Below are 6,839 nucleotides of genomic sequence, written 5' to 3'. Positions count from 1 at the left end.
TAATTAGATTGTCAATAGATTCTTGGTTTTGCATATAAGGTGTGTGTTTTTAGCTCACATAAGCTATAAGTTTTCAAGTGCCACACCCCTGAGCCTTGGGTATAATCTGGATGCAACAGCAGAACTCAGAAATTTTCTTTGTATTCCTCTGAAGGAATTATTAGTTCTTCAGGCTCCCCTTAAAGATCACCTCTGATGCTTAACAGCATGCTCGATTCCACATTCCATGAAGTAAAAGGCTTTAGTTTAAAACAGAAAAATGAATTAACACTTCCATTTTAAGCATTAGATAGTGTTTCAGATTATATTGCAGAATTTATTCTGAGTCACACACAGATGCAATTAAACACTATTTCTAGGTAGAGTTTTTTCTCTCCTAATTTTTGTAGAAAACAGTTTTTTAGACACAGAGTTGCTCTTTCGTTTTACTAATTTAGCTTGCATTATTTTTAAGGTAAATTATTTTATAAACATGAGGCTAAACCTTGTTTGGAAATTAAGCGTAATATATGACCAAAGATTATCAGAACTGCATGATGCAAGTGTATATAGAGAAAAGACAAGTAGAGTGAGAAATCATGTTTGTATAATCAAATTAAATATAAACAGATTCTGCGGGAGATCTAGGTTTAATTAACTCTATTTGAGCAGAAGAGAATGTTTTAAATTATTGCCTTTGACTCTGTCCAACCCTGTATTTCTTATTTTATGAAGAACATAAGAGATATTAAAACTGTAATGATGCTAGAAAATATCAGTATTTCCATTGATAGATTTGTTAGACTGTCAGGATTATTATGGTTGGGTGAAATACAAACTTATACGATGTATTAAAAGAGATCTGATAAACTATTATTTAATTTATTCTTAGAATAAACCTTCCTATTAGTTAAAATCACTAAGAAGTGTTTCAATAGAAAGAAACAGAATATACCCAGAAAGGTTACCAGGTGTTTTAAGCTTAAAGACTGTTATTGCTTATTGATTACAAAGGAAAGCAAAGGTTATAAACCTGAAAGCTAAAATCCTTTTCCTCTCTATCAGCTGTCATTTCTTTGCAAACCTATGTGGATTCAAACGTGTGCAGACTCTGTCTAAATGACATCACTGAAGCTTCTTTGAAATAATGGATATGTTATGATAAAAAAGTAAAAGTTAGAAGGGCAAAAAAACAGAAATTGATTGTTTGGCCTTAGCTGGCTCCCTTTATGTTTTGTCAAGAGCAAAACCGAGTGTATATGGTCTCCGAACAGAATAATTGGCTGTCTTTGGACTTGCAATACACTGCTTTGGTAAGGCAGTCTCTTCAGCATCAGAAATGTATCTTTGAAAAGGCTGCCTCCACAGCATGCACTTTCGTGGGCAGTTTATCATTTCCCGCAGTTAATCAAGCTTCTAGAAATGATGCAGAAATGAGCACTTCCCAGGAACTTGATGTGTATGATTCTCATATGTTGAACTTGTTTCTCATTGTCCCTTGTGTGCACTGTGCCTGCTTGATGAAGTTCTTTCAGTTCTTGTCCCTGAGAGCTGACTCATGGCAGGAAGTATCTAAGTAAACTCAACAGCTTTAACAATTTTGCTATTCTCTGTATTTCCTGAAGTGCTTGGTAGCAATTAAAAAAACTACTATAACTGCATTTGGTTTTACTGCAACTTCAACAATTGAACTCACTTCCTTATGTCCAAACAACACTATATTTTCTTTTAATTTATAACAAAAAATGAAATCCTGGTGTTTTACATAGAACAACCGATTTTTATTTATTTAACCAATTTTTAATCTTTCACTAGCTACCTTGGACGCATGTCCTCCCACATGGCAATTTGTGGTTCAGAAAAATATCCTCCTACCTGGGTTGTTAATAACGTTAATGTATCAAGTCTCTTGCTTGGTTATGCTTCTGTTTTTCAAGAAAAATGAACTTATAATAAGCAACGAACTATTGCAAACAAAAATATTTTCTCTCTCTTTTACTGGACCACTAGGTTTCATCCAACTCAGAACAGAAGCTGTCAGCTCTTTCTTGGAGTGCTAATAAAAATCGGAGAGAAAACCCACCAGAGTCTTATCTCTGAGTGACAAGGTCTTATTTTGAAGTCTGAACATCAATTGACTTGATGAAATATAAGTTAATTTCTTGTTTATAGTATGCTTACACTATTGTTTGTCCTGATAAAGCAGTAAGGAAGAAAACCTTGTCTGATTGAAATCTTTATGCTATGACCCTTATGGGCATGTTATCAGGACCCAGAAGTGTCACCAATTTCACTGGTGCTGATTTCATTGCAACTGATTTGAAACTGAAGGAATTTTATTTTTGCCACATAAGGAAGCATAAAGAGGATTTAAATGTAAGTCTGTTTAAGGAGTGAAAGCCGGGATAGAGACATTAATGCAAAAGGGAAAGGATCTTCAATTATATATACAGTTGCCACTGCAAAGAAGGGAATAATCTGTTCCTCAGAGGGTTGTGGCATGGTGTGACAAGAGAGCTTATGCAGACTGTTCTAGTTTTATGTGTCGTGAAGCTAATGATGCAGCAGAATTTAGCTATGTTCATGGATCTACAAGACATCTTTCCACAGGTGAAACATTTGGAAGATTTAGAAACTTTTCTAGAAAACATAAAGATTAAAACACGTTTGCTTGTAAGCTTTATTGGGAGGATAAATATGTTAATGTATATGAAAACAATAGAACAGTTCTGCATAAACAGTATTAAAATTCACCTTTGTTTTTGGCTTCTGAAATGACCTCTCAGCTCTGGCATGAGAATAAAAAATGTTTCACAGCCTGGTCAAGTCAAGCACTAATGGTTTGGTTTGATTTAAACCAACTATTTGTCAATAAGAGTTGGTGGTAGTGAAACTTGACTCATCAATGAACCGGCACATCAAAAACAAGAAATGTTCACAAGAAATTTTGCTATTGATGGTCTTCAGTTTGAGCTTTGAAAATTAACCTTGAAGATGAACTGTGAACATTTCTTGCAGTACTTTTCACTCTGGCCTCATCCAAACAATAGACATTGAAGTACTCCTCCTTCTGTTATTAAGTATTATTCAAATAAATGTTCCAAAGGCTTTAAGTTCAACTTTAAGATGTGATTTCAGGACTATCCATACTAGTTCCATTATCCCTATTAACTTTTCATGCCTAAATAAGAAGTCTTTTCTAAAGCATTTTCTTTTTTACCGTTGCTGCTTTGTTCAGACTTTTGTTGTTCACTGAAGTTTCACACTCCTTCATCAGTTAATTAAAACCAGGATTGTAAATATGTGATTTCAATAACAAGGAAGACAGGGCATGCAGTAAATTGTCATACCAGCAAATGAAACATTGTAACTGAATTATATTTATTTCATTCCTTTAAGGTCTAGTAATGTCAGCTTCTATATTTTTGTTTGTTTGGGTTTTTTTTTTTACTTTATTTGATTTTATTGATGCATGAAAGTTTTCAGACATATTATTATATATTATGGAAAGGGATTTGTTTAGTTTTCTTAAACCACTTTGTAATCCCATGACTAATTTGAAATCTCTGATAACTCTTAGGGTGTTCATTATGTTAATTAGGTTATTATATTTTGTTGGCAGTAGATCATTACTATCATGTTAAAACAGAAATACGTAAAACATTTTGTTTTCTATTTTTCTCAAGATCTTCCAGTGTCATATTTTTTCAGCTCGTTTTGCTGTTGCCTGTAAATATTTATCATCTTTTTATATCTTAGAGATATTTAAATAAGGCCTCAATTTAAAATAATATTTTAATTTAGTTAATATTTCATGTGTTGTCTTCTCCGTATCATTAATGGAAATGTAAACATATCTAACACCTGTGTCATGGGTTAAGGCTCTCAGATGATCTCTATTAACTCCTCTCCCTCCTCAAAGGAGAAGAGAAAGGGAATAAGGGAGAGAGAGACTTACAGATTGGAAAGAATATTAAAAGTGCTTTAATGAGAGCAATAAAAATAAAATTAAATATATACAAATATATGCAAAACCAGCTGAACCCAAGCCCCCTGATGGAAGTCATGCCACCATCACCACTGATGCTGCAGAGCAGGCACTGGGGAAGGCCCAGACTGGACTCAGCAGTAAACAGGAAACAGATTCAGGAGCTTGATGAAGCTAACTCCTGTCAATATGACTACGTCATCCTGAAAGACACTCATTCTATATTCAGTATTCTCACCCAGAGTTAAATTCTCTTGAGGTAGACATTGTACTTTACCATCTTTCATCATCACCCACTGAGTACTTAAAGGTCCTGAAGCAAAAGCATCCCCTGAACGGGTTTGCCTTTGTCAGAAGCAGGAAATACCCATGCACTTTTCCCCAGCAGATTCCTTTCATACACCACAGGGACTTTATCCCCTTCAACTGTATGTAAAGGGTCTGACTGAACAGGACTAGCTCGATTGAATGATCCTCTGGTGTTAACTAATCAGGTGGCCTGTGCAAAATTCCTGTCCCAATTTTAAAAAGTTCCACCACCCATTGCTTTCAGAGTAGTTTTTAACAAACCATTGTATTGTTCAATTTTTTCCAGAGGCTGGTGCGTGGTAGCAATATGATACACCCACTCGATACCATGTTCTTTGGCCCAATTGTCTGTAAGACTGTTTTTGAAATGAGTCCCATTATCAGACTCAATTCTTTCTGAAGGACCATGTTGCCACAAGATGTACTTCTCAAGGCCCGGGAACGCTTCTCAAGCGTTCCGGGCAGTGGCATGAGGCATGGGGTATGTTTCCAGCCATCCAGTGATTTCTTCCACCATTGTCAACATGTAGCACTTACCCTGATGGGTTCGAGGCAGTATAATACAATCAACCTGCCAGCCCTTCCCATATTTATATTTTGACCATTATTCCCCTTACCACAAAGTTTTAACCATTTAGCTTGCTTGATTACAGCTCATATTTCATAGATGTGGATGACCTGCGTGATAGCATCCATAGTTAAATCTACCCTTGGTAACGAGCACAGTTATGTTGCATCCCTCCCCTGATGTCCTGAAGTGTCATGGGCCCACCAAGCTAAACATAATTCACCTTTGTGTTCCCAGTCTAAGTCTGTTTGGAACACCTGATTGACACAGCAGCTTGATACACTTGCTGGCTGTTTTGATGTTCCCTAGTGGCTCTACTTTTAGGTGCTTGGGCACCTACATGATGTAATTTTTATTACAACTCGTTTCTTTAGCTGAGAAGCAATATCTTCCCACAATGGAGCAGCTGAGATAGATAGGTCTATCTCTGCATTGCCAGTTATTCCACTTCCATTGCTTAATGCCACGAGGTATTTGCTGCCAGTATAGAGTCAGTATAGGGATAGAGCACTGGCCAATTTTCTCGGTCAGCAGTATCTAAAGCCAGCTGGATGGCTTTTATCTCTGCAAAATGACTTGATTCACCTTCTGCCTCAGCAGCTTTGCTGACTCGTTGCACACAGCAGCTTTCCACATTCGATGATTTCCTACAAGATGTCAAGATCCATCAGTAAACACAGCTTTATTGCTTTATTGCTTTATATGCCAGATATTGCTTATCAATATCTGGCAATCGATTATACGGTGGGCCTTCTTCCTCACGCATTGTTACCTCTTCTGGTGGCATTCCAAAGTCTTCACCTGCTGGTAAATCCATGATCACTTCTAAGATTCCTGGACAATTGGGATTTCTTATTTGAGCTCTTCAAGTGACTAATACAACCCATTTACTCCATATAGCATCAGTGGCATCATGAGTGCAAGCAGTCTTACCCTTGAACATCGAGCCTAGTATTGGTAATTGTGACACCAGGAGGAGTTGCGCTTCAGTACCAATAATTTCTGAAGCAGCTCTAACTCCTTCATATGCTGCTAATATTTCTTTTTCAGTTGGAGTGTAGTTGGCCTCGGGGCCCTTGTATCCTTGACTTCAAAATCCTAGGGGTCTACCTCAAGTCTCATCTGGTAGGACCATCATCCCCAGCTGCTGTATAGACCACTTTTTTAATATCTTGTCCTGTTCGGACGGGCCCAAAGGCTATTGCATGTACAATCTTTTGATTTGTTCAAGCACTTGCTTTGTTCTGGACCCAAATTAATTGTTTCTCTTCCGGCTCACTTCATAGAGAGTTTTTACAATCTGACTGTAACCAGGAATATGCATTCTGGTTACAGTTATGCATCTAAGAAGTCTTGTGTTTCCCTTTTCTTAGTTAGTGGGGACATATCTGTTATTTTGTTTATCATGTACATTGGTATCTGGCGACGCCCATCTTGCCATTTAATCCCCAAAATCTGGATGTCTTGTGCAAGTTCCTTGACCTTTCTTCTTTTTACGGCAAAACCGATGTCTAAAAGAATTTAAATTATTTTCTTACCTGTCTCAAAAACTTCTGCTGTGTTACCCCATAGGATGATGTTGTCAACGTGTTGCAGGTGTTCTGGAGCTCCACATTTCTGTAGCGCAATATGGATCAGTCCTTGTGTGTTTTTCCCAAGCCCCAGGGGCATCTGCCTTCACATCTGTTTCTGAACCCTCCTCTGACTGTTCTGCCTGAGAAGGACCCTCTCCATCATCCATACTGAGTGAAATGCATCATGTGGGTGATACAACTGTTTGTTTCTTTCTTTTTCTTCACAGGGGCAGCTTGTACTGATGCTGACTGAGTGAGAGCGGGCACAGTGGCTGGCTGGGTATCTGTAGCATTTGTTGCTGGAGTTGGAGTAATGGCACTGCTCATTGACAGAGATGGAGCAGCAGCAGTGCTTGTTGGGGAGACTTGTGGGGTGTGAAAAGTTGTATTCACGGGGATATTCAGAAGCATTTGTAGGGAA

This window comes from Buceros rhinoceros, unplaced genomic scaffold (genome assembly GCF_000710305.1).
Source record: "Buceros rhinoceros silvestris isolate BGI_N320 unplaced genomic scaffold, ASM71030v1 scaffold1447, whole genome shotgun sequence".
Taxonomy (NCBI): domain Eukaryota; kingdom Metazoa; phylum Chordata; class Aves; order Bucerotiformes; family Bucerotidae; genus Buceros; species Buceros rhinoceros.
The sequence above is the reverse complement of the archived record's forward strand: the minus strand, read 5'-3'. Positions refer to the sequence as shown.